General features: G+C 34.3%; 1 protein-coding gene across 7 annotated transcripts in view; it reads left to right on the top strand.

Moving 5' to 3' along the window:
- TBCK (TBC1 domain containing kinase) overlaps positions 1–27,644 on the top strand; it is a 223,602-nt gene that overhangs the window by 16,995 nt on the left and 178,963 nt on the right. The gene's annotated exons all lie outside the window — the stretch shown is intronic.

Genomic DNA, 27,644 nt, shown 5'->3' with positions numbered 1-27,644 from the left:
ATTGTCAGTGTTCAGTTTTTGTGAGGTAGGTATTCTCCAAAGTATTGACAAAGAAAAATCTTAAAGAGGGTATGTATGAAAATTTGAAGTATTTGTAGTGCTAAGCATTTCTCTAGCTGAGATTAAGAGTATTTTCCTGAGAGAATTACATGGAAACTTCTTACAGGATACTGTAATATATAGGGATACGGAGAACTGTGTTAAGTGAAGGCCATGTTGAAGAATAGAAAGAAGTAATAATCATGACTTGGCTGTGGAATCTCATGATACAGTTTAAATTCACTTATTTCAATGACTCAATAAATTTACTTTCTATCTCAGGTATAGGTAAAAACAATGTGGTTTATACTTTATTATGAATATACTATTAAATGAGCTTCACAGATTTTCTGAAATTATCTTAAAATCATGAAAAATATTCTTTTAATAAATAAAGCTGTACTAAACAAAGGAAAAATGCTTGCCATGAGTCTTTTTGGATTATAGTTATCCATCCTAGTTTAAAGAAATATTCTCAGTCAGTACTTTTCAATCACTGCTATGTTCTAGATGAAAATAAATATTTTTCAAGGGTGGAAAAAAATTGGATCTTACTAAATGGTACTAATTTACTAGAAGTAAAAAAAATTGAAGAAAATACTTTCTTTGATACTTTAAGTGATTTGATTTTAAGTCACCTCTGGAATGAAAGATGCAGCTATCAAGTATACCATTGCCTTACTTGCTTCTTTAGAAAAGTCTAACCTGACCATAGGTAATAAAAGTAACTTTTCTGTATATTAGAAATACCTTAACTTCATTTAGTAACTATCTTTTTAAATTCTAACTTTTGCAAGTTACAGATATTTTTCAAAGAACATATTATTCTTTGTTCACCAGTTTATACTTTACAGGTCACTGATGTTAAAAAAAAAATTCTCTGTGAAAGCTAATTATTAAAATTTAAAACCAATTGTAGCCACATCTTTATCTAGGAATTTTAACTGAGCCTGGGTTAAATTCATATTTACAATGCTGTGTGAATAATGAAAAAGCCACTAGCTATCTAGGAAGCTAGAACAAATCTATTAATCATTTTCCTTATTTGCAAAACAGTTTTACTTGATCTAGTGATCATTCTAGAAGACATTAGTAATACATTAACCTGCTGTTGTCCTTTATTTAAATGGGAGATTTCTTGACAGAAGAACCCATGACAAATCTGTGTAAAATTTTAGCACTATAATATAAAAGACAAATAATTATAGAAACATGTTTTATGAACCAGCAGCCCCACTCCTGAAATTTTGTGCCCTACATCACTCATTTGCTTCATTCTAGTCCCAGCCCTGCCTTACTATTTAACCAAGAAAAAGGAAAAGATACGCGTTCACCACAATATTTGCATGAGGATGTTCCCAGAAATACTATTCACAGTACCTCCAAACTGGGAAGAACGCAGATGTCCATCAGAGGGAGAATGGATAAACAAGTCATAGCATATTAACAACAAAAGGAGTGAACTATTGATAAACACAACATGATGAGCCTTAAAAATATCATGCTGAGCAAAAGAAGCCAGACAAAAGGTTATATTCTTCTACTTATGTGAATTTTGGAACAATCAAAACTCCTCTGTAGTGATAGACATAAAAACAGTGCTTGAGTCTGGTTGGGAGAGGGAGTAATATAAGAACTGATTCAAGATAGCCTTGAGGGAACTATTTGGGGTAATGGAATTTTTTACATATTAGTCAGGATATTACTTACATGGTGCATGTTCTTACAAAACTTGTTGAGATTCATTAAAATATGCACTTACAATGTGTGTGTTTCACCTATGAAATATTATGGGTTGGGTAATGTTGCTTAACAAATTGCCTCAGCATGTAAGTGGCTTAAAACAACAATAAACATTTGTCATTTCATAAAATTTCTCTGAGTCAGGAATTCAAGATTGGATTACCTGGGTGGTTTTAGCACAAGATCTTAAGAGGTTGCAAGCAATATTTCAGCTGGGTCTGTAGTAATCTGAAAGCTTGAGGAGCTTGATGATCTGTTCTAAGAAAACTCATTTATTTGGTGCCAGTTCTTGACAGTAGGCTTTTAGTTCCTCCCCACCTTGACAGCCTTTCCACTGGACTCTTCACTATCCTCACAAAATGGTGGTTGGCTTCTCTTAAGAGTGAGCAATCTAAGAGCGAAAAAAGGAGAAGTGGAGACTACAGTGCCTTTTAGGAGCTAGCCTCAGGAGCCCAAACTGTCATTTCTGACCATTGCAGAATGGTCAGCCATTAGCCCTATTCAGTGTTACAGGGAACTACACAGCAATCCCAGGAGTCGGGTCACTGGGGATCATCTTAGAGAATGGTTATCATGAATTATGAGGGATCATACAAGTACTTAAAAAAAAGGTGAATGTAAGAACTTATTCACTATGTAAGAACTTGTTCACCATGTAAGAACTTGTTCGTTATGCTTCAGAAGATTGGAGACTGTTGAGAATTAGGCTTGGGGTTGATTAATGATTGTGCATTGAGTCCCCTATACAGAATTTTATTGTTGTTAACAACCATATGATCAATAAATATGAGAGATGCCCTCTCAAAAAAAAAAAAGGTGAATTACTAAACCAACATTAATGCTAACCAAAAAATAACGAAGTTTTTAAAATTATTCAATATTCATTAGGATACTTGGGACAGGTGAAAGGAAGGCATCTTTATACACTATGAAAGAAGGTAGAATATTAAGTATCCAGAGGTGGCATAGTCTTCACAGGCATAGCTATGCTCTACTCAGAATTGCTCTCCTGAAAACTGATGTTACTCGTGGTCTTATGCTCTCAGCCCTTCCAAAGGACTCTCTAAGCCACAGCGAGAGTAGTGCTGTGGTCAGCAGTATGGTAGTAACTATAGAATGTTCCTTCTGATCTCCCTATTACCCTCTCTGCCCATGTCCTTCCTTTACTTACTAAAAGAATTGAGGCAGGAGAGAGAAGTTAGTAACTAAGAAGACAAATTTCCATTTATAGCATTTTTACCTCAGTTCTATCCTTTTATTTTTTTTCACTTTTAATTGTACTATGTAAGGATATAATCAGTATTGCTTTGCCAATAAGATTAAATCCATTAGCTCATGAAGTTTTACTTTTTTGTGTTTATCATACTTTATCCTTGCTTTACAGATGATAGATCTCATAGCAATGAACACCAGTAGTTTCAACACTATAAAAGTGTAAAAAAAACACCTTTCCTCAATGCCTTTGTATATGTCTTCATGAGGATAAAATTTTATAGATGAAAGCATATTCTTTGAATATGTAGATAAACATGAATATGATTAAATGCAAATTTCATATTGTCTGTCATGCCATTTAGATTTTCTAATAGTCTTTCATTTATTTAAAATAGATTATACAATAGCTTTTATGAATCTAATTTCTTCAAGTAAGATATATTTAAACATTTTTGCAAATAAACTACCATTTTAAAAATCATTCTGGTAATAGACTAACATTCAATATTTTCCTTGTTCTTTTTGAGATACAGCCTGCAGCATTTACTGCCTTTGAGTAGGAATGGTTCTGTCACGTTCAGTTCTAAGTTGTTATCTGATCCTGCCATCTAAATTAGCTTTGTTGAAAATTATTTTTGACTTTCCACATATTTGGATTACATTAGTCTCCAATAGCAGAGCAGCTTTCATGTACAGAGTGGACCTGCTGCAATTCTAATTAATTCTATAACCTGTTTATGGAAAGTGAGAAGACATTCTTATGGCTTATAAATCAGTTCTTTCGCCAGCTGCCCAGAGTAAGCACCCTGCACCTGTAAAAAGGCTGATACAAAATAAACAGGAAATCTGTTTGGATGGGGGTTGCAACTTGAGACCCAGGATTTTTACTTACCCATCTGTTTCTAACTTGCAAAACTGTAAGCTGTGGGTTGTCTGGTAGTTTTTTGAAGTTGACTGTCTAAACTTAAACATCATTCAAGGCATGCATCTTACTAGATTTCTGTTTTGAAGACAATTTTAAATCTTTTGTAAAATTGATGGGACAGGGAGTAGAGAAATGAGAACTAGAAACTTAGAGAAGAGTTGTATCAATTTATTATTTTCACAACAAATTTAACATAATTGAATAAGCAAAACTTTACAGTAGTTTTGTACTAAAACTTTATGGTAGTAATTAATGTTACAAATACATGCAATTCAAGACTATCTTGAGGTTTCAGATCCCACTAGAAAATCAAGCATTCTCTTTTTTTAAATAATTTTAATGGTATAAAACCCCTTTTGAAAATTCACATTCCCCAAACAGAAAATAATTTTGTGCTATGACCTGGAAGTATCATCTAGTTAGTCAGTTCTCTGTAAAGGAATGTTATTTGTATGAATAGTTTGCTCATCTTGTTTGAAAGAGAAAACTCCTCACTATTTTCTTTAGAGTCCATTCAGGCTTAAATATGAGAAATTAACTTTTTGGAGCATGCTGCTCTTTTTTCAGGTGCTTTGATATGTTACTTGTGCCAGAGTTCACTCTTGCCAGTATTTTTCTCCAGCTTCAGTTAAATGATGAAAATTATTTTTTGGACATAGAAGCTTGGAATTAAACTCTTAGAACCACTAAGGTTCAAGAAAAAAAGTACAGTGTGTTTAAAAGATTTGTTTGAAGTCACCTAATATTTGGTACGTGTGAATCTATTTAGTTGCTACCCTAAAGCGAGATTCAAGATACTGAAAAGTGGAGAAATTGAACTCCCAATTCCTTTCTGAAATATTTTCTAGAGAATGTTAAAAGAGATATACCTTCATCACTGTTAAAGCAAGCATGAAGAAACAGCTCGCCTTTTAAGTCTAGGAGATATTTGGCAAGTATTTCTCTTTTGTGTTAGTGTTATTCAGAGCATGTACTTTTGCTTAATCTATAAAAAGTGTCAGCAAGTATAGTTCATAGACAGATATTCAGCAGAGTTTTGGCACTTGCTGTAAAGTTCTGCATTATCCTTACATTTTCAAGTGAAGGCAGGGTAAGTAGTGCGGGCATGTCACTTTAATAAAATGTTTGTCATATGTTTTTGTCTTTATGCTTTTGAAAATTTACCAGAGAACCATCAGCATAGCAGAGGTTATATGTGCTTATACATGGAGGCTTTGATGGGAAGCAGGCTACGTATGCAGCTGTTCACTAGCTTGATGGAAAACATAATCTGACCACTCGGATGAATAAGTTTTATTTGCCTCTATTAAAAGATTGCCTACTCACTGAATTAGATATTCCAAAGCATTTTGGACACATTCTAGAATGTGGTCCCCAGTTGGATAATGACCCACAGGTCACAGACATCAGAAATAGATATTCTTATTTTAGAATATAACCTAATGGTGGGAGTTGAGGCTTTCATATATTTTTTTGCTTGCAGGGTCATAGTTTCAAAATACATTTAAAATTATTACAGTGTAGTCAAGTAACAGAGATTTATATAACTGATGTATATTTTTTCCCTATCTTACTTGATTTATTTAAAGACATAAAATAATACCCACAGATGCTTTTCACTCAGGCTTGGAATCTTGCAGCTATCTTTTGCTTTCCCCTTCTCTTGTACCCTATGTCCTATAGTGGTCAAGTATCATTAATACAGCCTTGGTGATATTTCTCACATGTCTCCTGTCCTCTACATTCCTTAGTACTGGCCTTCATTAACAAACAATTCAACTATTGCACTGCAGCGTTCTCCTAAAAGGTCTGCCTTCCTTTAATCTTTCCATATACCACTCCTATTTTCTGCTGCTCTATTAATATTTTTGAAGATCAGTCCATCTCCCACTCAAAGACAAATTGGTGGCTTTCCTTTTTTTATGTTTATAAAGAAAATGCATTTTATAGTCATAGGGTCTGACTTCAATCTCTCTAAATTATTCTCAAATAGTGTCTAAATTGTGCAAGTTGTTTTTATTGTTACCAATCTATAGTCAAGGAGATTGAGTGCCAGAACCATCTGTCTTGCCAATGGGTTTCAGCCCACAGCAAGTTCACTATGCATTCAGTGACCAAAGAAATGACAGTTGAACGTTTCTTTGGGGTGAAAGGGTTTATTACCCGGCTTGTTCTTCTGGCAGTAGGTCGAACACTAGCGTCTCTGCCTCCACCCAGAGCACTGGGCCAAGCTCTCTATATAGTACAATAATAGCTTATTCCCTAAAGGTATGGAAGCAGTAGCCTAGCAACAGGCCAGTTACATCATCAGGTGGTTTAAGTTCAGTGAGGATCCTGGCCATAGGAATCTCAACTTACCCACACCATCTTTTTGCCCAAAGGTGTTATCTCCAATCTTTGGCACAATGTGTTATAGCACTTCCTCTTTCTCCTGTATACCATACCAGTGAACCAAGCAAAAATTGTATTTGCCTCCTCCAGATCCCTTTATTACATTGTATCTCTCTAGTTGTAAGGTACCTTTCCCCTTACAGCTTATAATTGTTTCCCTGAAATTGTAGCATTAAGGAATACCTTCCCTAATTAACTATACATTTTTTGACATGCTGTAGCTCCAGGCTGGAGGGGGGGTTCCCAGCTCTGGGCAAGTTCACTCTGAATTCGCTGCGACTGCATCATGACAATGGAACTTTCAGGGTGAAAAGGTCTTATACCAAGCTTTTTTCTCCTGGCAGATCAAGTGCTAGAATCACATCTACATCCAGCAAGTCTGCATGCAGCAAGTCCATCTGTGTCTCTGCCTCCGCTCCAGGCTTTGCAGTGAGCACTGGGTGGAGCTCTTTCTATAGCAACATAGGCAATAATGGTTCATTGCCAACACGTGTGCAAACATGCACCTGTGCAGTAGGCTAAGTATTACATCATTGCACATGCACAGTGGGCAGGTAGATTTGGATCAGGTAAAGGATCCTGGCCGTGAACTTCTATTTCCCCTATACATTTACTATCATTTTTCATTTTTCAGTCTCCACATAAGAATGTGCATATAGTTAATAGGCATAAATTAACTGTTGAATGAACTAATTATATTTTCAGTTTAGTCATGCAATTTGAATTCTATTTCCCTATTACCTTCCTTTTAAACATGTACATAATTTTATTTCCTAAACAAATGTATTTGGGGAAAAGTTTGATGCAAATGTTGTCTTAGTAATTTGTTTATTATTTTCTTGGAAATAATTTTAAAAAATAGAATGATTAGAGGAAACAAATTGTTGATTTCCATGTGGCTTTGGGGAAGAACCTACTTCTAAGTTCATTCACATTGTTGGCAGAAATCATTTCCTTGCAATTTGTATGTAGGACTGGGTTCCCTATTTCCTTTAGTCAGGGACTTTTGTCAGCTCCTAGAGGCCATCTGCATTCCTTATCATGTGCCCTTTTTATCTCCAAAACCAACACTGTTTAATCTCCCTTATATCACATTTGTCTTAAGCCTGAAGTCTCTCTTATTTTCTGTCTCTAACCGATGGAGCCAGATCTCAAGGACTCAAAAGGTGATATGGTCAGGCCATCTCGGATAATCCCCCTTTCTTAAAGTCAATTATGCCATGTAACATAACATGACCATAGGAATAAAATCCATTATAATTATAGTCTTGAGGATTCTGCAAGATGTACATCAGGAAACAGGGATCTTGGGAACTATCTTTGAATTCTGCCTGTCACAATTTGGTTAGTAAAAATTTGGGAACATTTTTTGGTCTTATAGAGGTGTGATATTTGGTGTTTTCTTTTGTATTAGTAAGTTACTGTGGCAGAGGTGGTGGAAACTGGTGTGTCAGGGATCACCAAGAACCCTCTTGAGTTCCAGTGACTCACTAGAAGCACTTACAGGACTCATAAGTCATTACACTCATAGATACATTAAACTTATTTTATTACATCAGAAGGATACAAAACAAAATCAATAAAGAGAAAACAATAAGCAAGGTATGGAAGAAGCCAGGCATAAACTTTCCAGAGTCCTCTACTGGGAGAGTTGTAGAGGATGCACTGATTCCTTCAACAACAAAATATGACAGTTTGTGCAAGTGTTTATTAGAGAAGTTTGCCTGAGCCTAGAAGTGGAGGGTTTTTATTGGGGTTGGTCACTGAAGTACATAATGCCTGTGGGACTGACTGTAGTTGCTGATGCTCCAGTCCTCCCAGAAGGAAATCAGTTGTTCAACACTAACGACATTGTTCGCACAGACTATCTAGACAAGTTACAGTGGTTCAAGGCCTCAAATGGGCAAATGTTCATTTAGAACATTCCAAGAGCACATTTACCAGGAGCCCATACAGGCCAATCAAGCAAATAGGGACTTTCGGGAAATGTGCACGTTTTGAAACTGATGAGATTCTTTCTTGAGGAGGTGTCTTGCCAATGGGTTTCAGGCCTGGGCAAGTTCACTATGGATTCAGTGCAACCAAAAGAATGACAGTAGAACGTTCTTGAGGTGAAAGGGTTTATTCCCCAGCTTGTTCTCCTGGTGGTAGGTCGAGCACTAGCGTCTCTGCCTCTGCGCAGAGCACTGGGCCGAGCTCTATATAGTGCAATAATAGCTTATTGCCTACGGGTATGGAAGCAGTAGCCTAGCAACAGGCTAGTTATATCATCAAGTGGTTTAAGTTCAGTGAGGATCCTGGCCATAGGAACCCCAACTTCCCCATACTGAGTCACTCAAGTTGGCAGTTTTCTTTAGGGAAAAAAAATCAAAATGTAATAAAGTTTAAATTCAAGCTTTATTATATGCTATTTTCCAGAATAATAGTCAAGAATAAAATAAACCCTGTGTTTATTAAAAAAAGATTCTTACTGGAGAGAGGGAACTCCTTCACTATCCATGTCCAAAAATGTTGGTCAGTGAACATGTAAATATGTTGATATAGAATGTTGACCAATCTGTTATTTTCAATTTAGACACTTTTTTTTAGCCTACTGCATCCTCAGTTGAAATTTTTAGTTAAATATCAACTGTACTATTTTTAGAGAGATTACAGGAAAGCAGGAGAAGACGGAGAGAATGAGGGAGGGAAGGTGAAAGAGCACATGTAAGAGTAAGGACAAGTGTGAGTGTGGATAAAGTGAAAGTTCCTGTGGCCAGGATTCTCACCTGGCCTTGATTGGCTAGCTCATTACACACGTGTGGGCAATATTGACTCTATAGAAAGAGCTCCACCTGATGCTCTGGGCGACTCGGCTGCAGAGCTGCAGGAGAACAGAGCAGAGGCTGGAGTGGTGACAACGCTGAGGACAGAGACTGAGATGGCTGGGGGGATAGAAAGGCCCAGAGACAGAGACTGGCTTGCTGCATGCAGACTTGCTCTGAGTGGACAGGATTTTAGTGATTGACCTGCCACCATGGGAATAAAGTTGGGTATAACTCTTTCGCCCCAAGAGCATTCCATTGTCATTCTTTGGTCTCATTGAATCCATAGTGAACTTGTCTGGGGCTGAAACCCATTGGCAAGACAGAAAGAAGAGGAGCCAGGGTTTAGAATGGGGAATATATGTGGAGACTATAAACTCATTTGAGCTCAGGCAGTTAATTTAAGTATGTTAAACATACTGAGCCGAAAATGGATTAAACTGGAAAGCAGGTAATCCACTGAAAAGAGGAAGCTAATACTCAGCTCCAGCCCATTTGTTGCCATGTAAAAATGTGTCCTGGTGTTACCATCTCTTTCAAATTTTCAAAAGAACTCAGGATCTGGATTTTTTTGTGAAATCTCTGAATCTTAAACATTTTCAAATAATTAAAATGTTTCAAACACTATGATCCAAACAAACAAAAATAATGGGCTGAATTTGCCCAATAGGCAGTCAATTTTCAATTATATGATGTAAAAAGTTTGGTGGGGGAAGATAATATTTCTTCTATACTTTAAATGGATTGAGCTCTTGCAAAAAGGAATGAGAAGTACTGGGTTTTTAACTTTTAAAATTTGTTCACTTATTTTAACACATTGGAAAGGTGAAATTTTTGCATATCCTAATTTTACTAGTGAGATGAGAAATTACATACTTTCAAAGACTAATTTTTTTAGTAGAATGATCTGAGAATCATGAGTTTATGCTGTGAAAATTTGCTGTTTAAAAAAATCATCAGTGCAATGGTCAACTGTCACAGCATTTTTTTCGTTTACTCATTTTGCCTCCTATTAAATCAATTCCCTTAGTATGTAAGAACATGAGTAAACTAACTCAGGTAGGAGATTTGTGTTTAGGAGTTGTAATGACTTCAGGGGAACCCTGAGTTTTATATTGTGGTATTGTCTACACCCTAAAAGACAAAAGGGATGAAGTAGTAATGAAATTAACTTTACAATTTCCTGTTGGAAAATGTTTGAAAAGCAGAAACTACTAAGTTAATACATTATAAGGTGTCAACACATAGAAAACTATAATTAAACAAGCACGTGGATTCAGGAGGGTTTTTAAATTGTTTTATTTTCTTTTGAGTTTTAAATATATATATATATATGTATATATATATATATATATATATATATATATATTAGTGACTTGTGATTACAGTATGAACCCTTAATTTATCACAGTCTTCCACGAATTAGTATTATACCAATTCACATATAATGCAGAACTTTTATAACAGCATACTTCTATTTACCCTCCTATCCTTTGGGTACTGTATCATTCACTTTACAATTTGTATGTACTTTTACATGTATAGTAATCTCACCATACATTGTTATTGGTTTTTGCTTTCAACAATTTTTAAAGACTTTGAGAAATAAGGAAAAAATTATTTTGCATTTAACTATATATTTACCATTTCCTGAGCTCTTTATTCCTTTGTTTTGATTCAGGTTTCCATCTGGTATCATTTTTCTCAGCCAAAAAAACTTCCTTTAAAATTTCTTTTAGTGGTATGTCTAGATGTGGACAAGTTCTTATGAGTTTTGGTCATCTGAAAATGTCTTTATGTCAATTTAAATTTTTTCTTGACTAGCACTTTACTATAAAAAATTCAAACATAGCAAAGTTGAAAGAATTGTACAATATACATATACTTTATAACTAATATTTTGCCAGCTTTTGCTTTATCACATATCTGTCCATCCCACTCTGCTCATTAGCGCATCTTACTATTTTTAATGCATTTCAAAGTAAGTTGCCAATATGAGTGTACTTCATCCCTATGTCTGTTAGCATACATATCCTTAACTAAAATTAATGTGTTTATGTTTTCATAGTGAAGTACAAAAACTTGTGTATCATATGATGAATTTTAGTAAAAATATATACCTTTGTAACCCAATATACATCAAGGTTAGATTACCACCATCAACCTAGACATTTTCCTCCTGCTCTTTCTCAGTAAATCTTTGCCACCCACTCTACCCCAACTGCCAGAAGCAACTACTTTTCTGATTTTTTTTAACCATAGGTTAATTTTGCTTATTCTGGTTCTTTGTGTAATTAGAATTACATGGTAATGTACTTTTTGTGTATGGCTTCTTTCATTCACTGTAATGTTTCTAAGAGTTACCTGTGTGGTTTCATATTCCATTTTATGCATATGGCACAGTCTGTTTAGCAGTTTTCTGTTTATAAATTTATGGGTTATTTCCATGTTTTTGCATGGAATTACAACTGAAGTTCCTGTGAATATTCTTGTAAATCGTTTTTTGTAGGCAAATGTTTTCATATCCCTGGGTAAATGTGCAACAGTGGAATTGGTGGCTTGTAGGGTAGGTATGTTTAATATTATTAGAAACCACCAGACTTTTTTCTAAAGTGTTGTACTTTTTACAATCCTACTAACAGTATCTAAGAGTTCTTATCTTTTCATATCCTCGCCAACAGTTGGTGTTTTCATTCTTCTACTTTTAGCCATTGTAGTGAGTATAAAGTGGAGTCTCATTGTAGCTTTAATTTATATTTCCATGATACCTAAAGATTTTGAGTGCTTTTCATGTGCTTATTGAGCAGTCATCATGACATAAATTATTGGTTCCATTTTTACATAAATTGTCTTTTTACTACTGATTTGTAGACATTCTTTGTATATTCCCTATATTCTTCTTGCATATGCTTTCCTAGATATTTTTTGTAAATATTTTTTACTAGTCTGTCTTGCCTATTTATTTTTTTAATGTGTATCTTGAGCAGAAGTTATTTGTGATGAATTCTAATACATCAAATTTTTCTTTAAGGTTAGTGCTTTTTTATTCTTGAGAATCCTTGCATCTTCCCAAGTTAAGAAGATAGTCTCATATGTTTTCTTTAAGAAGCATTATAGTTTTAGTTCTTATGTTGAGTCTTTGATCTCTCTCAGTTTTATATTTGTATATGGTGTTCAAGTTCATTTTTTCCCATGTGGATACCCAGTCGTTCCAGCTTTATTTGTTTTAAAGACTTCCCTTTTACTATTGGATTACTTTGGTGCTTTTATTGAAAAATTAAATGCCATGTAAGCATAGGTCTGTCTTTGGCCTTCTATTTTGTTTCACTTATATATTTTTCTGTCCTTATGCCAGCACATACTGTCTTAATTACTCTAGCTTTATAATAAATCTTGAAGTCAGGAAATATGTTTTCCAACTTTGTTCTTTTGTTTCAAGATTGCTAGAGCTATTCTTAGTTCTTTGAATTTTCCATTTTATAATAAGCTTCTCAGTGTCAAAAGTCCGTTGGTATTCTTATTGGGATTGCATTTCATCTGTGGACCAATTTGGGAGTAAATGACATATTAACAATGTTGCAAGAAATGAACATGTTGTTCTTTCCAAATTTTAAGTCTTCTCTAATTTCTCTCAGCAATATTTTATAGTTTACAATGTAAAATTCTTGCTCTTTTTGTTTAAATTCTTCCTAATTATCTTATATTTTGATAAAATGGTAGGTAAAATTGTGTTTTATTTTCCAGTTGTTTGCTGCTGTTATATAAAAATGCAAGGAACAGACATATATTATATAAAAATATATATATATATTATATAAAGCATGAAATAGGCCAAGAAAAAGTAATGTAGGGCATTAAGATTATGAGGAGGAGAAGAGGAGGAAGTAGAGGAGGATGAGTGAGAGAGGAGGGGGAGGAAGTATTAGAAGTGTGTTTCTATTCAATGATGATATGGTTGTTTATGTAGAAAATCCTAAGGAATTTACAAAAGAACTCTGTGAATTAATGAGGGTGTTCAGCCAAGATCACAGGAAACAAAGCCAACATGAAAATATCAGCAATAAAATGTTAGAATATGTTGCTTATTTAGCAGTAAATCATCCAGTCTCCTTAGCATATAACTTTTCTCTTTTGTGTAGTAGATTAACTCTCATGGAAGATCAGCTGATCCAGTGAGATAAAAGTGATCATGTAACAAAGTTTTTGAATAATATTAAGACCTAGAACAGATTCACCAGCTTGTAGGCCCTAAAATTTAGATGTGAAACTTTTGGGTAGACAAGTTACCAGAAATCACCAAACTGGGGGCTTGTGCTTCAGAAAAGGTGACTTGACAATTTCTACCTAATTGTCATCTAAAATGAGATAGTTTGGAAAATCAGTAGAGCTAATGTTTTTGAGGATGATAATACCTTTTTAATTGAAGTATAATTGATGTACAACATCCTGTTTATTTCAGGTGTACATAATAATGATTTAATATTTTTATACCTTATGAAATGATTCCCACAGTAAGTCTGGTTACCATCTGTCCTCATATAGAGTTGCTACAGTGTTACTGACTATATTCCCAGTGCTGTACATTACATCCCTATGACTTATTTACTTTAAAACTAGAAATTTGTACTTCTTAATCCCCTCCATTTTACCCACCTAATTTACCCACCCAACCCCCTCCCCAAACCCTCCCATCTCTGGTAACCAACCCTTTGCTGTATCTATTAGCTTGTTTTGTTTTGTTTTTTTAGATTCCACATAGAAATGAAATCGTGGTTTTTGCCTTTCCATCTTATTTCACTTAGCATAGTACCCTCTAGGTCCATCCATGTTGTCATAATGGCAAGATTTCATTCTTTTTGTATATCTATTCATGTACTGATGAATACATGGGTTGCTTCCATATTTTGGCTATAGTAAATAATGCTCCAGTGAATGTAGTGCAGTGTATATCTCTTGAAATTTATGTTTTCATTTTCTTCAGATGAATGCCAGAAATAGAATTGCTGGATCATATGGTAGTTCTATTTTTAATTTTTTGAGGTACCTCCATTACCTCCATACTGTTTTCCATAGTGGTTTCACCAATTTACATTCCCCCCAACAGTGTGCCAGGGTCCCCTTCTCTCTACATCCTCACCAACACTTGTTATTTTTTGTCTTTTGATAATAGCCAGTATGACCGGTGAGGTGATATCTCATTGTGGTTTTAATTTACATTTTCCTGATGATTAATGATGTTGAACATCTTTTCATATGCCTGTTCACCATCTGTATGTCTTCTTTGAAAGAAAATGTTCAAGCCCTCTGCTGAGTTTTAAATTGCATAGTTTGGGGGTTTTTTTATATTAAGTTGTATGAGTCCTTTATATATTAAAGATAGATAAATCCTCCTTTAATGTTTAAATATAGATATTTTTGACTGAGTGGAGGGTGATCTTATCTCTTATCTCTGCATGGATGTGTGCTGCAGTCATAATTGCTGGCAGGATCAGCGGTCCTTTCCTCAGAGAGTAGGATTGGTTCCGATCAATTGCTTGAACGAAGTTAAGAATACTTGACTTGAGCCCCGTTAAACAGCAGAGTAAAACATGGGAGAAATTATCTTTGTTTGAATACATAATTGAGAGTGGAAATTGTCAAATGTCCTTCTCTATCATAGCACAAGCCAAATGTAACCCCCATAAAATTTAAAATTTGAGCAAGTCTGCTCAGTGAACTTATCAAAATTGCAAAACTATCCTCCAGATACAAAATGAGTTAACTTGTTGAAGGGTGTTCCTTAAAATAATTCATCTGGATGTCACTGTGCTCTCCAAAACTATTTCAGTTTTGGTATAATTAAATTTAGAAGTTCTCTCAAAAAACAATTGGCCAAAATTTCTTGAAGCTATTTTTGGATGAAGGGTCTTGTCATCAGTATGTAAAAGGACCTGTCTGTTCAATGTCAGGAGACATACATACACCTAGTTCATCTAAATGCAAGCTAAGAAGAGGAGCACTATTTGTAACTCTTTGTCAAATTCTCAAAGCAGATATTTTCCCTGACAGAGAGGGACATTTTTGCTTATTCCCAATCTTATGATAATATTTCTTGAAGGCCTTTGAGGAATGTTAAGAAAAAGCCTCAAGATCATCTTACTACACCGATGGACAGTGACTGCAATGGGGTATGGGGGGGACTAGATAATAAGGGTGAATGTAATAACCACATTGTTTTTCTTGTGAAACCTTCATAAGAGTGTGTATCAATGATACCTTAATAAAATAAAAAATCCTCAAGATAATATTTATGTTCTGTAGTTTGGCATACAAGTGATCATTGTCTGTGGTGTCAAATGCAGATGATACATCAAAAATTCTACCAAAAGATTTATTAACAGAAACTGACTTTAATAGACCCTTATAAAGACAGTGGTCAGTGATATGGCAGTTGTACCAATAACTTACCTTTCCTCATGTTAAATATTAAAGTATTGAAAAACTCTATCTTTATTTAATAGCCAGAAATTTTTAGGAGCTTTGTATCTAAATGAGCTCTTTATATTTTTTAACAGGGTGTACTACACATTTGGTATATACTGAGGGAACAGTATATAAATTGTTAAATAAGTCAACATCATTAACAATTTCAAGACCTTTGGGACATTCTTTAAGTGGTGTACTTTTAAATTTAAAACATTTAATTATTCATTAACAGAAGGGATAGAAAAAAAGAATGCAGTGTTTATGAAACACATACTATGTTCTAGTTACTTTGCTGCATGCTTTTCATAAGTAACTTCAGGGTTATTGGTCCTAGTTAGTGAGTGATCTAAAGTTTATAGAATATCAAATGTTTTCTAATGTCAGAAGCCATGACTACAGTATAGCATAAACTGTTTCTCTAATAGGCTTCTTTTCACTGTGGTTTTTCTTTGAGCAACAGTACTCCAAAATCTGCCTTTGTAATTGGTGCTATTCAAAAAGCAGAAAGGGTTTTAAGAGAATAAGCTACTATAAATTTCCAGGTTCAGTTAGTCCTACCTTACTGGCTCTTTGGGGACTTCTTTGTTTCCTGGCATCTTTATCAAACTAGAACCCAGTTTTTTCACTTTGGCAGGCAAACTAGCAAAACTGGTTTCATTATAATCAAATCTGTTGGCATACTTATTGCAGACTGGGTTTTCTTATAAGATAGTTGAAGTAGAGAATTTAAAACCTCTTATACTACAAAAGAATAAACATATGGGATTCATAAGTTCTTATTCTGTCTTGGCCTTCTCAGTCACCTAATCCAGTTACTTATGCAAATACAAAATTTAAACTAGAAATTATTTATTCTAAATTATTCGGGACCTTAAAGGGGAAGGACTAAATGAAAATAGTAATGATGATGAATGATAACAACATAATCGTCAAAACTTTGTGCAATAACCTTGTGCTAGACATTGGTGTAAGTACTCTACACTGATTATCTTATTTCTTTATTATAGGAGCTCTGGGATGTAGTTTTCTACTGTTATACCATTTGATGTGTGAGGAAACTTAGGCTCCTTTGAGGAATCTCAGAAGTTAAGTAATTTTTCCCTGGTTCTCCAAATAAGTTGTGAGAGTTTCATGTTCTCTAATAACAACAAATAGGTCATAACAACTCTAACTTCATATTCTCAGTCTTGCAGAAACAAGCAAGCCATATTTATTGCTTGCTATGTAGAGATTTTCAATCATAACAGTTTGAGAACAATTACTGTGGCCAGGGAAATGTGATTGACAAAGGACTGAGTCAAGTTTCTACTCTTAAAGGAGAACGTGAACTGAGGAATATAGGAGAGAGATGGAAACAAATGGAAATTTTAAGTTACCATTGGAGGAAGGAGGCATGGATACCAGGGAGGGAAACAATAAATGTCTACTGACTTTAAAGATATATTAACTGAGGCTTAGAGCAGTTACTTACCGTTACCAGTCAACAATAGTGTGGCTGGAGCTCAAATCCTTCCTTTTGACTTCACCATCCATGCTCCTAAACACTACGAGGCAGTATAGTGTAGCAGTTAAAGACATGTACTCTAAGAGCAACCTCACCTCCACCATGTACTGACTTTGGTACATTACTTAACCCCTATGTGTTTCAATTTTCTCATCTCCTAGATAATGGAGAGAATTAATGAACTAGTAGATGTGAATTATTTATAACATCACTTGATACAGTATGAGTTACCTTTTTCCTATTAGTAGCTATAGTGGTAATAGTGTTACTACAAAGTTCTAAATGATTATTGAATATTTTTATCAATAAGGATTGCCTGTGAAACGGAGCCTTTTTATGATGACCAATTATGATTTAAATTATGATTAATCCAAGGAGCATTACATACTTCTTCTTTAAGTACATACATGTTTCAGATGCTGGACTAGTTAAGTCTGAAGATAAAAATATAAAGCCCCAGTCTCTAAAGAGATTGCAGGCTAGTGAGTAAACAGAATTATAGCAAACAATTTTGATATACTATTTTTTGATAAGTATGTACAAGAGGTATATGCAAGTTATCTTGGTAGACAGAGTACCTCACAACCAAAAAGGTTTCATTAAGTAAATAATACTTGTGTTGAATCTTAAAGGATGGGCAGATGTCATTCAAATGGAGGAGATAGAAGGATAGAGAAGATAATATATGCACATAGGCACTGATATGCAAGCATATGAACACAGCAGAGGCAGAGAGTCAGTGGTAAGAGAAACAGAAAATGAACTTGGAGAGCTTAAGAAGTAAAAACATCTATCAGAGAGCAATGAGACCACTCTCCCTAATTTTCTTTATAAAACAGTTTTGTAGGGTAGGAGTGTGGTACTCTTGTTTAAGATGATGAGTCTTGAATATAGTTGCTATTCAAACAGTGACTTTAAATGAAAATGTAATGGTCATATGAAGAATGACTAATATCATAGTTACAGGTTCCTCTCAGATTACCTAGAAAAGAGAAAATGAGATTTTTTTCTGATCTAGTCACCTAAATCAGTGAAAGTCTTAGCTTTCTTCTACAGGCAGCCTGGGCAATGCATTTAAGTTCTTCTTATGTTCGTTTATTCACTAGCTAGATAGTTTGTTGTCAGTGTTGTCTGTCTTAGGTGATAGGCCATAGATAAGCAATCATACCTGATTTTTTACAGTGTTTACCTCAGTGTCAAACATAGATAAGTGCTTCAAAATGATTGTGATAACGAATGGACATTCACAAATCTGCCACATACATCTTAGATAAAAAACAGATCCTGATTTTCATGTTTTAACATGCTTCTTTACTAGTTTATGCCCACAGATTTCCTTTGTTCTCCATAATGAGCTTTAGGAATGAGATTCCTCAAACTCTGGGACACTATTATTCTTTACTTCCTTGTGGCATTTTATTTTAAATGTGTCCATAGCTTCTTGGTAAAATACCATATTATACTTAGCCATAAAAGTCTGAAGAAGAAAATGTCCTTCAACAGTTGAATGGCTGAACAAATAAAGTATATCCCTTCAGTGAAATACTAGTCAGCAATAAAAAGAAACTAACAGGTAATGCAGGCAGCAACATGGATGAATCTTAAGACTATCATGCTAAGAAAGAAGCTAGACACAAAATAATGCTGTATCATTCCATTTATTTGAAACTGTTAAAAAGACAAGCTTGATCTGTAACAATAGAAAGCAGATCAGTGGTTGCTTGGAGCCAGTAGTAAGATAAGGTCATTGGCTGGGAAGGGAAACAAGAGAACCTTTGTGCAATAATGGAAATTTTGTTTCTTGACTGTGACTTTGCTTATACTAATGTATACATTTGTCAAAACTCTTCTAATGGTATAGTTAAAATGAGTGTATTTTATTGTATATAGTTTATATCTAAATAAAGATCATTTAAAGGAAATTGTGAAGGAGGAATTGCTCTGTTTTAAGCATGTCATGATGGAGAAGTTTCCAATGACTGCTACAACAAATTACCACAAACTGAGTGACTTAAAACAACAGAAATATTTTTTCTCACAGGTCTGAAGACCCTAAATCAGAAATCAAGGTGTTGGCAGGGCCCACTCCCTTTGGAGGCTTCTGGGAAGAATCCTTCCTTGTCTCTTCCAGCTTTTAGGTAGCTGTCAGCATTCCTTGGCTGCTTTGGTTTGTGGCCACATCACTCTTATCTCTGCCTCCATTGTGACGTCTTCTCTGTGTATCTCTCTTTTTTAAGGACATTTGACATTAAATTTTGTGCCCACCTGGATAATCCATGATGATCACTTCATATACAAAGACCATTTTCCAAATAAGGTGACATTCACAGGTTCCAAGGATTAACGAGGATTACGATATATTGGGGTGATTGGGGGTGGGAGGAGCACCATTTAGACTGCATTAACTAATATTATTATTCATTAATATTATTTTCTGTTAGTTGTAGAATATAACTGCCCTTCAATTTTTTAACAATATTCTGGAGTCAATATGGGATTATATGGATAAAAGTTTTTCTTACTCTTCTACAGCTTGCTGACATAAGTCTGATCTTCCTTGCATCATAGTATTAAGACCTGTGACTCTAGTTGCAGGTTAGGAGAAGTAAACATAACTGAATCACTCAGGCTATCTATCTTAGGAAAAAGTTGCTGTGTACATTATTAGCAAAGCTCTCTAGAGTTCTATATTAGGTTAGGGGACAAAGCCCTGGCTATTAAAGCATTAACTTCTCTAATGATTTATCATAGAAACCTTCTCTAATGATATATCATAGAAACCTTCCAAGATCAATAGACGTACTGAATAAATTTTGAGTATTTTGGACTTTTCTTAATCAAAATATGGTCAGTCTATCACCCCATCTGCTGATAGAGTAGAAACTATGAATAAGGAATTTTCATTAATGATATTCTTATAATTTGCTTAAGACAGACCAACACATAGAACTGAATATTTCAGTTTGACAAACTTTCGTTTGCATCATGCTGTCTTGCAGATACTGTGCTAAACAAATGCATAAAATATCTGCCCTATCTATTCACGTTTGTTGTGATGGACTGGGAGAAGGGTGACAGATTGCTTCAAAAATACAAAATGTTAGTCCACTTAAAAAATGTGAATTAGTCTCAACTTAAAATTCTGAACAGTAGTAGAAATTATGTTTACTCATTCACACAGCAATATGTAAATATGTAAATAAATCTAAGTTTAATAAAAAAAAACAAAACTTGGGAATGAGCTAGGGTACAGATCCAACCAAATATGAGCCATCGTAGGTTCTGTCTTAGAGAAAAGTACAATCCCAGTTAAAAGGCCTTATGTTGTCCCAAATGTTGCAAAGATATGGGAGTGGGACTTAATTATACAGGGTATTAGCACTGCCAGTATCATTTCCTGTTGTTAAAGAAATGTTTTGGAGTGTCTGTACCAGGATAGTAAAGCTGCTAGGGAGAAGAAAACATTGATCCTGCTTATAAAGTAGTGATTTTGTTTCTCACAAAGAAAAATTTGAAAAACATTCTACTGATTTTGTTGTGTCATGGAAATCGTTGGAGAGCTCAGTTTACAATTTTTGTTAATTTATATATATATAAAGAATGTGTGTGTGTGTGTGTGTGTGTGTGTGTGTGTGTAAGATGGCCAGGATTCTGTTCATTGATCTCCATTTAGCCCCTGTTTGGTGTTATATTTCCCACTTTATAAATTTGCAAACTGAGTCAGGATAAATTTGGAACATTCTCCAAGCATAGCAAATCAGTGACAGAGTTTCTTGGCTTTATGTCTGAACCTCAAACCACCAAACTATACTTTCCATATGTATTTTGATCTTATCAAATTAATTTTCTGCTGAGAAAGGAAAGTTATCCAGTATTCAAATTGGAAAGTTAATTTCTCAACTTATTGTATCTTACTGAGAATTGGTCACATTTCACACTTACAGTGTTTAATTTTTTTTTTTTTAGTGGGAATTGAATTGTAAAATATGTCCAGTCTCACAATTCAGGGACAGATAGACTGATTATTTTTTTTATACCTATTACAAAATAATCATTAGGTAAGCAGCTCATCAATGAAACTTCCATTTCAAGATGTGAGACCAATGAATTCTTAAATTTAGCATGGAGTGGTGTCCATGTGAGGCTAACCGCCTGTCCATGTCTGGCTAAAACATGTGTGCCCAGTAGTGAAATGAGTAGTAACTCATTTTTCAGTTCCAAAACTTTCTTGTTGTTTTCTTCAGAAAAAAATTGCTATGTTAAATATTGTATTTTAAGAAAATGTCAATATTTATTAATCGCAAATTAAGAGCCTCAGAGACATTAGTTCATGACTGAAAATATCCCTCCTCCAAACTCTGGAATTATAAACCAGTGAACATTAAAAGTATATACCAGTTAAGCTCTTCTGTCTTGAAGTTATAGAAGGAGTGTTTAGATTAAAGATAGCACAGGTTATATAGTTGTATTATTATCTGAACATTACTCATTAGTATTTTATTTTTCCTCTCCATTTCTTAAATCACAGTTGCTAACTATATTTTGTCTGTGTTTCCTCTCCCTTAATATTTTACTTCAGGCTGATACCAAGTAAGGAAGGTTTTAGACCAAAAGGAAAATTTCTGTGGGATGATCAGGTTTTATAAGGTGAAAGAACATCTTGAACTTATAGAATCCAAAAGTGTGTTTCCTCCCTTAGTTTGCTGACAGTATGGGTATTTTGGCTTGTGGAGTAATCCTTAGAAATATCAGGGATTAGGGATATGAGGAAATAGCATGTGTGGTTTTAGTTATCACCTATACATGAATGACTTCCAAACCTAATTCAGAAATCCTGACCTCTTATTCTCTTTTTTGGCCTTTATTCCTTGCAATCTAAATAACATCTCTTCTTGGAAACATTACAGATACCAAAAAGAACCAGTTGTTTGAGGCTGATAGGAATTTCTCCATATTTTACTTCATTTTTAACATCTTTATTGAGGTATAACTGATATACAAGAAAACTTGCAAATACTTAATGTTACATTTGATGAGTTTAGAAATATGCATATACCAGTGAAACTATTACCACAATCTAGGTAACAGACCTATCTGTCACCTCCAAAAGTTTCCTTTGTCCTGTTTATTTCATTTTCATGTGTGATAATAACAATATTTTTCAAGTGCACAATACAGTATTGTTCACTGTAGGCACGCTGTTGTACAGCAAATCTCTAGAAATCACTCATCTTGTATAACTGGAACTTTATACCAATTGACAACTTCCATTTTCTTTTCTCCCCAATTCCTGGTAACCGTTGTTCTAGTCTCTGCTTATTTAAGAAATTTCATTATTTTAGATACCTCATGTATGTGCAGTCATGCAGTATCTGTCCTTTTGTGATGGACTTATTTCACTGGAAGTCCTCCAGGTTTATGTATGTTGTTGCAAATGGTAGGATTTTCTTTCCTTTTTAAGTCTGAATAAAATTCTATTGTGTGTATATGTATATGTGCATATATATGTACATATGTGTGTGCATGTATGTATATATATCACATTTTCTTTTATCCATCTATGGATAAACATTTGGGTTACAAAAGAGCATCTTTATGGTCTGTTTTAAATCTAACATAATTAGTGCTCCTCATTGATTTTTCTAGTGTTCTTTTATATATTTTTGTACATTTATTATTTTTATCACACTCAAGAAAAGGGACAAGGAAATTTTTGAAGGTGATGGTTGTAATTATTACCTTGATTGTGATGATAGTTTCATGAGAGTATGTTTAGGTCCAAACTCATCAAATTATATACATTAAATATGTGTATTTTTTGGTAAGTCTATTATACCTCAATAAAGTTGCTTAAAAAATAATAAAAACTCCTGAAAGACACTAAAGTAGACTTGAAGATATAGAACTACATCCCTTTTACTTGGCTAGAATAACTCAACTTCATAAAGATATTAAACCTCCCTAGATAATAATTTTTCAGATTTAATATGACCCCAATTAAAATACTGGTACTAAAGTATGTATTGATATTTTTGAGCTAGAAAAAGTTGATCATAGGAATATGACTTAACAACTTAGTCTAACTAGTCCTAGTCTAAAATTAACAATTTTAGCCAGACATTAATGAGATTATCTTATTACCCACTGTACCATGGCTCATTCTTCTTTCATGAAATAAAACACTAGGAGAGAGATACTTTCAGCACATCAGTACTTTTTTTGGATAGCATTGTGATGAGCAATTTATGTTTTCTTGACTTGCTGAAGGATTATACACACTCTTATAAATGAAGTTAACGCTGTTGATCCATTGCTAGAATAATACACATTTTTGAGCTGTTATTTCATTAATGGTGAAGAATTTAGTCTTATCTGCTCCTCTTGCATGATCTTGTGATGTCATCACATACAGTTATTGCACACTATTATTTGATACATATTTATTGAACACTTACCTTATAGGCATTGTGATAGGCATAGGGATTCCAAATTGGATAAGGTAGTACCTGCCACAGGTACTGTGTGAGAAACAAACCTATACAGAAATTATTACTACAGAATTAGTAAGTCCTGCAACTACATACTATCAGAATACAAAGTGTAATTCTACAAGGGAAAGGGCTATTGGATGAGAAGCTGTTAAGGATCCTGACCAAAAAAATTACTGAAATGACAGACTTTATCTATAGTAAAGAAGAACATTAAAAGGGGCTGGTTGAGAAAACAAAGGAGTCTTAGAGAATAGGGGGCCTCAAGGCCTTGATGAGGTTAAAGAGCTGCTAGGTCCTCAGGAATGAAGAGCAGAGAAGTGCAGGAGACTGTAGTTGAAAATTGGGATATTTTAAGTAAATAGGGGTTTAGCAATGTCTCATTGTGACAGGTTACCTGCATTTTGGGGTATTGGCTGGAGACAGATGAAAATACATGGCTATGAGCATATGAAGCCAGCCAATCCTCATAGGTATCAAATTCATGATCTTGGCCTCAATATATTTTAACCAACTAAACTAAACAGCTATAGATAATTTAGGGATGATCAAATCAGAAACATAGTATAAATTTCCTTTGAAATACATCTGGAAAGGGATAAACAAAATATATTTGGTATTATACTAGCTTAATATATTTGAAATTAATTTAGCCATGTCCAAAATCCAAATACAACCAAGTTGACTAGAAATTGTCAACATTTGTTCTTGCTGGTGGTGGTGGATATTTTCTTTTCCTCTTAAGACAGAGGAAAAATTTGATTAATTCTCATCTGCTAACTTAATTATTGAGTTATAACTATATTGGAATTCTATTGAATTCAATTGCATTAAAATTATCAGTTTATAAATCTGTCTTTCTAACTATACTGTAGGCTTCTTGATTGTGTAAGATTACAAATTGAATCTAAGGATTCCAAAATGAATAAGGTAGTACCTGCCTCTTGGTATCCATGGAGTTTAAAGACACAGAGCCTGAAAATGTAGAAGCAGCTAATAGCCACTTAACTAATCTGTTTGGAGTATCTCAAAATGTCATCTTAATGTATTAGAAATTATTAATCATATTATTTTGAAAGTTTCCTTTTGGTCACATTTGTGTATTTATAACACTAAGAATTCTTATGCTTGTTAAACTTTTTAGATTGCCAGGGACAATGGTAATAAATTAATTCTGGTCTCTAGGAATAACAGTAGTAACTAAAAATTTCAAAAGGAAGAGAACATTTTTTGACTTCAAGTTTACATTTTGTAGGTTACTGATAAGATTTCTTCTCTATTAACAAGATTCTGACTTGGTAATTATATAGGATAAATTCCTGTTGTTCCTCCCAACATCTTTTTTTTTTTAATAACTGTGTGATTCCCACTCTATTAATCCTAACTCTCCTTTTAGAATCTGTTTTCATAAACAGGAACATACTACTACTGGACTTTTTTTTTTACCTTGCTGTTACACTATAATTGCATTGCTTCAAAATAATTTTTAAAAAGATCTCATGATCTAAATTCTTGGCAGTATTAAAGAATATAGCATTAAAAACAAATAGGTATAGGAAAGTCCACAAATATTGATTCCTTCATCTTACTTTAGAAAATAACAGAATCTTTTCCTTTATACCTAAATTTAAAATTAAATCCTCAAAGGATTAAGGACAAAAAGCAAATCTGATTTACTGTCTTGATTTAAACTGACAGTAGAGAATCCACTCATATGTAGTCTCAAATGATGGCTAAGAAAGGTATCTCATGAGATTCTGCTTTATTTGCTTGAAATGAATTTTAAAAAATTATTTCAGTGTATATGCTTAGCTCAATAATAGCATGAATTTGCTTTTTGACATGCAAGTATTTTCCAATTATAATCAATTAGCAAAAACAAGTAGAGAAGTAGACATTCAGTCTTCTGTGGTCATCTGTGTGTGAACTGGTTTAATAGAAAAATCACTGGAACGCTTGGTTTTAATTTCATGAAAGATGTTTGTGTGAAAGTAATGTGCAGCTGAGGTCCTCTAGCGTCACAGCCGAATATGGCAACAGCTTTTAAGATTTTGTGAACAGTGTGTATGTGTGTCAGAGAAAGAGAAAGAGGGACAAGAGAGATTATTGCTTTAAGGTTGACTATTGCAGCCAAATAAGCTCAGAAAGCCAGGTCCTTAGTATGTTATATGTTAATCTCAAGGAAAAAAAATGTTTTTAAGAGGAGAGGGGTTTACATTCTTTTATATACACATATTTATCAATGTAATTATAGTAGTTTTAAAGTTTGGAATATTTCCCCTTAGATAATTGGTTTATTTTTTTTATTTTTTATTTTTTTTGTGAGGGCATCTCTCATATTTATTGATCAAATAGTTGTTAACCACAATAAATTTCTGTATAGGGGGGTCAATACTCAATGCACAATCATTAATCCACCCCAAGCCTAATTTTCGTCAGTCTCCAATCTTCTGATGCATAATGAACAAATTCTTACATGGAGAACAAATTCTTACATAGTGAATAAGTTACATGGTGAACAGTGCAAGGGCAGTCATCACAGAAGCTTTCGGTTTTGTTCATGCATTATGAACTATACACAGTCAGTTCAAATATGAATATTCATTTGATTTTTAAACTTGATTTATATGTGGATACCACATTTCTCTATTATTATTATTTTTAATAAAATGCTGAAGTAGGTAGATACGAGATAAAGGTAGAAAACAGAGTTTAGTGTTGTAAGAGAGCAAATGTAGATGATCAGGTGTGTGCCTGTAGACTATGTGTTAATCCGAGCTAGACGAGGGCAATAAACATCCATGTATGCAGAAGATTTCTCTCAGAACATGAAGGGGGAGGTTCTAAGCCTCACCTCTGCTGCTCCCCATTTTCTCACCACATGGCCCCCTGCAACTGTGCCTGTCTTAGGTTGTTCCTCCCTTGAGGAATCTTACCCGTCTCTGGCTAACCAGTCATCTTCCGGGGCCATACAGGGAAATGTTAAGTTGGTAGGTGAGAGAGAAGCCTTATTGTTTGAAAAGGTTAGCTTTTTACTTCTTTGCATATTTATGCCCTGTGGCATCTATGCCCAGCATTTGTCTTGAGGTCTCTTTACCACTTGGAAGAATTATGATACTCGGTAAATTCGACATGTGGCACGAGTTCTATTTAAAGGTTGTGATTAGGTAGGAAGAAGAAAAGCTATAGAAGTAACAGGCAGAAGAAAACCTGGGAAGATTGATTATTTCTTTGACATATCTTCTTGTAGAGTAACTTCAGCATGGATAGGTTTTAAACTACTAATTAAATTGTGCACACACATTAACATAATAGGAATATAGTTACCTAACCAAAGCATACCTGTAATTACCAGCCATCTCCAGTGAAACCAAGAAAACCAGTTAGGCACCTTAGGCATTTGTGAAAACTTATCTATGATATGGTGGATATTGTCCGACTGAACTTAAACAGTCTGAGAGAATTCAGATAAACTAGAACAACCCATTCCTGGGGACTGTTCATATCCCATATGTTCTTTTAACGATAAATAGTCTGTGGTTGTAAGATTTTGGAGTGCTACACTTTGCACTTCTCCTAATTCTTGGTTGAGTTCCAACAGTATAGATCCAGACCAATTTTTGTTTTACTGTATGCACAGGCCAGCTTAGATATCTCCTTCATCATTCCCATGGCAAGTCCAGGAACTGGTGGGATGAGTGCATCTACACCTGTGACAGTGCGTGGATCTTTGTTGGAGTTTTTTTTTTTTTTTTTTTGCTGATCATCTTCTGTCATGAGTCTTCCCGAGAGTGCTGATGTTGGAAGTTCTTTTTCATATCGTATCTTAGTTCATTTTTGGGGTAGCCAAATTAGGCTTTTGGGGTAGCCAAATTAGGCTTTGATCCTCTGTATAAACACAAACAGACCCTTTGCCTACACTTTTATATGCCCTTTATATCATTGTGTAGAACTCATTAGAGGTCACCACATAGGAACTGCTTTTTTTTTTTTTTTTTTTTTTAATCATTAATCTACACTTACATGACGAATACTTTGTTTACTAGGCTCTCCCCTATACCAGGTCCCCC

Source organism: Manis pentadactyla, chromosome 5 (assembly GCF_030020395.1).
Source record: "Manis pentadactyla isolate mManPen7 chromosome 5, mManPen7.hap1, whole genome shotgun sequence".
NCBI lineage: Eukaryota > Metazoa > Chordata > Mammalia > Pholidota > Manidae > Manis > Manis pentadactyla.
The sequence above is the reverse complement of the archived record's forward strand: the minus strand, read 5'-3'. Positions and strand labels throughout refer to the sequence as shown.